The sequence below is a fragment of the Chiloscyllium punctatum genome, chromosome 30 (assembly GCF_047496795.1).
Source record: "Chiloscyllium punctatum isolate Juve2018m chromosome 30, sChiPun1.3, whole genome shotgun sequence".
NCBI classification, from domain to species: Eukaryota; Metazoa; Chordata; class Chondrichthyes; order Orectolobiformes; family Hemiscylliidae; genus Chiloscyllium; species Chiloscyllium punctatum.
The window spans coordinates 1142354-1146577 of NC_092768.1; positions in this window are offsets into that span (position 1 = coordinate 1142354).

The window sequence follows — 4224 nt, forward strand, 5'->3', positions numbered from 1 at the left end:
AATTGCAGTGAAGTTTTAACAGGCTTGGTCCTGGGACTGTGGTCCTGTCCTACGAAGGGAGATCGGACAAATCAGGTTGTACTCTCCCTCTTCAAAGCTCTGGAGAAGTGATGTCATTGAAATCTCGCAACATACTTAAAGCGAGAGACAGGGTCGATGCAGGGAACAGGGTCCCCCTGGCTGGGGGACAAATTAATAATAATGGGGGCGCCATTTTACTTTGAGGTGAGGAGGAATCGTCTTTTTTACTCAGAGGGTTTGCGAACCTGGGAAATGTTCGATGCCAGAGGGCTTTGGAAGCTCAGTCTTTGACTGCGTTCTTTGCAGAAAATGGGCTTATCAGTGATAGGCAGCGTGGTTTTGTGGAGGGAAGGTCATGTCTTACAAACCGAATAGAATTCTTTTGAAGAGGTGACAAAGGTGATTGGTGAGGGAAGGGATGTGGATGTCATATCATCATGGATTTTCATCAGGTATTTATTTGATAAGGTCCCCCATGGTCGGCTGATGGAGAAGGTGAAGTTGCATGGGGTCCAGGGTGTACCAGCTAGATGGGTAGAGAACTGGCTGGGCAGCACGAGACACAGAGAGTAACAGTGGAGTGAAGCTCCTCGAAATGGAGAACGGTGACCAGTGGTGTCCCACAGGGATCTGTGCTGGGACCATTGTTTGTGATGTATGTAAATGATCTGGAGGAGGGTAAAGGTGGTCTGTCAAGCAAGTTTGCAGATGACACTAAGATTGGTGGAGTAGCAGGTAGTGAAGGGGGCTGTCAGAGAATGCAGCAGAACGTAGATAGGTTGGAGAGATGGGCAGAGAAACGGCAGATGGAGGTCAATCCGGGCAAATGCGAGGTGATGCATTTTGGAAGATCCCAATTCCAGAGCAAACTGTGCAGTGAATGGCCAAGTCCTGGGGGAAATTGATGCACAGAGAGTTCAGGGTGTTCAGGTCCATTGTTCCCTGAAAGTGGCAAGGGGGGGAATGGTCAAGGTGGCAGGCTTTCCTTCATCAGACAAGAGTATTGAGTCCAAGAGTTGGCAGGTCACGTTAGAGTTGTATAGGTCACGTGTGGAAGACTGTGTACAGTTCTGGTCATCACGTTACCAACAGGATGTTGATGCTTTGGAGAGGGTGCAGAGGAGGTCACCAGGGTTATTCACCAGGGTGCGAGCTATGAAGAGAGGTTGAGCAGATTACAACTAGTTTCATTCGAAAGACAAGAGGTTGAGGGGGGGACCTGATTGAGGCGTACAAACTCATGAAGAGTGGATAGCAAGATTTTTCCCAGATTGGGCGACTGGGTTACCAGGGCGTCATGAGTTCAAAGTGAGAGGGGAAAGGTTTAAGGGAGAAATGCGTAGCAAGTTCTTTACACAGAGGGTGGTGGGTGCCTGGAATGTGTTGCCAGTAGGAGGTGGTAGAGGTGGGAGCGATAGCTTCATTTAAGATGTATTCGACAGTGACATGAACGAGCAGGGAGCAGGGGGATACAGGTTCTTAGGAAATAGGCAACAGGTTTAGATCGAGGATCTGGATCAGCGCAGGCTTGGAGGGCCGAAGGGCCTGTTCCCGTGCTGGAATGTTCTTTGTTCGTTGTTCTCAGGACTCAGGGAATTTTGGGTTTCTGATCCAAGTACTTCACACAGAGAGTGGTGGACGTTTGGAACGTGTTACCAGCAGAGGTGGTAGAGGCAGGCACGGGAGATTCATTTAAGATGCGTCTGGACAGATGCAGGAGTAGGTGGGGAGCAGAGGGATACAGATGCTTAGGAATTGGGTGACAAGTTTAGAAAGTGGATTTAGATCGACTCAGGCTTGGAGGGCCGAAGGGCCTGTCCCTGGGCTGTAAATTTTCTTTGTTCTTTGGTTACCAGTGATGTAAAAGGCATCGATGTATTCGATTGGCGTGACATATGGTGGACCAGGCTCAATGGGCTGAATGGTCTGCTGCTGTTCCAACCTGCCCTGCGATTTGACTTTTGGGGCAGCACAGTGGCTCAGTGGTTAGCCCTGCTGCCTCACTGTGCCAGGGACCTGGGTTCACTTCCAGCCTCGGGCAGACTGTCCGTGTGGAGTTTGCACATTCTCCCCCCGTGTCTGCGTGGGTTCCCTCCGGGTGCTCCGGTTTCCTCCCACAGTCCGAAGATGGTACAGGTTAGGGGTGAATTGGCCGTGCTAAATTTGCCCCATAGTGTTAAGTGCATTAGTCAGAGGGAAGCAGGTCTGGGTGGGTTACTCTCCGGAGGGTCGGTGTGGACTGGTTGGGCCGAAGGGCCTGTTTCCACACTGTAGGGAATCTAATCTAATCTAATCATGTCCTCGTGATCTCTGGCCAACACTGAGGACAGCCTTGTGGACTTGTTTTTGAGGCATCCAACACTCAAACGTTGGGCGTCAGGCTCTTTGCAGAAGCTTGTGAAATCTCCAGCAGGCAAACAGCTGAGTGGAACCTTGAATCGGGAACTGATCAGAGTTCTCTGACTGCTTGAGAACTCCCAGTTTTGATCCCCCAGTCTGCCTTGTGGCTGAGAGAGAATCCCTCCGCCTAACGGACTGAGTAAGCAGTCCTCTTGCTCGCTGACTAAAAGCAGACACGAAAACATGGCTGACTCGCCAGGTGATCTCTGGGTCACGTTCATTCCTGAAGATCCGAGCCCACTTGAGGCCTTTTACAGTTTGAAGGACCCGTTTAAATCGTCTTTCTTGTCGGGTTTCCGGGAAGGAAATCAACGGGCGTTAATCTAGAACGTTCTTTTGCTCCGCTTGGCATAAGGCCAGCTCCAATTCGCCGGAGCGACCATGTGACTGCAGCGATTGTAACGAGGTCAGCTGACTGGTCCCTCCCTCCTGGGCTATGGGTTCCCTTAGTGGGTGGCACAGTGGTTAGCACTGCTGCCTCACAGCGCCAGAGACCCGGGTTCAATTCCCGCCTCAGGCGACTGACTGTGTGGAGTTTGCACGTTCTCCCCGTGTCTGCGTGGGTTTCCTCCGGGTGCTCTGGTTTCCTCCCACACTCCAAAGATGTGCAGGTCAGGTGAATTGGCCGTTCTAAATTACCCGTAGTGTTAGGTAAGGGGTAGATGTAGGGGTATGGGTGGGTCGCGCTTCGGCGGGTCGGTGTGGACTTGTTGGGCCGAAGGGCCTGTTTCCACACTGTAAAGTAATCTGACTCGGGGCTGTTAATCTACTCTGTCCACTCTCATCCTCTTATACACATCTGTCAGGTGCCCCCCCCCTCCTCGACCTTTTCTGCTCCAAAGGAGACTGCCCGTGCCTGACCAGCTGGTGAATCTCCTCCGCCCACCCACCCCCCCCCACGCCCCCTCCCCCCCCCCCCCCCCCCCCCCCCCCCCAACGCGCACATGTCTGTCCTTTGATGTGGTGATGGAAACCGTATGCAGTATGTGGCCTGGCCTAAGTCCTGTACAGCTCCAACATGACCTCCCTGCTTTTGCAGTCTGTGAGGTGACCGTGCTGCGGTCGGTTAGTGCTCCCGCCCTCCTACCTTCTCAGGATGGAAGAGCTTACCCCCCCCCCCTCCCTCTTGGATAATTCTCTTCCCCTCTCTCATCCGTCAGGTCCAGCCGACTCCCAGAGGCCAAGCGAGAAGCTCTTTGGAGCAGTGGGATCCTCTATCCTGTTGCCTGGATTCAGCAAAGTCGATTTTAAAAACGTGGAACACGTCAAGTGGATGTTTTCCGAAACAAGAATTCTTGATTACTACAGTGCAACAAAAATACCCACCTTCACCAATTTGTATAAGTCTCGAACTGCATTCTTTTCTTCAAATGGATCACTGCTCTTAAAAGACATTGCAAGAAGTGACAGTGGCCTGTACACAGTGCAGATTAATTTAAATGTCACCAAACTGATCCAGCTAAGTGTTCTCGGTAAGTGCCGTGTGTGGTTTAACATCACCCAACGCCAGGTTATAGTCCAACGGGTTTATTTGGAAGAACGAGCTTGCGGAGCGCTGCTCCTTCATCAGGTGGTTGTGGAGCAGGACCAGAAGACACGGAATTTGTAGCGACAGATTACGGTGTCTTGCAACTGAAACGATGCTGCCTGAACTGCTGTGCTCTTCCAGCACCACTGATCCAGAATCTGGTTTCCAGCATCTGCAGTCATTGTTTTTACCTCGATATATTGAACAGTTGTGTGATACTTGGATCTTTTGCTCTGAATTCTGTGTCCTGTCATATTGGCCCAATAATCACCAAC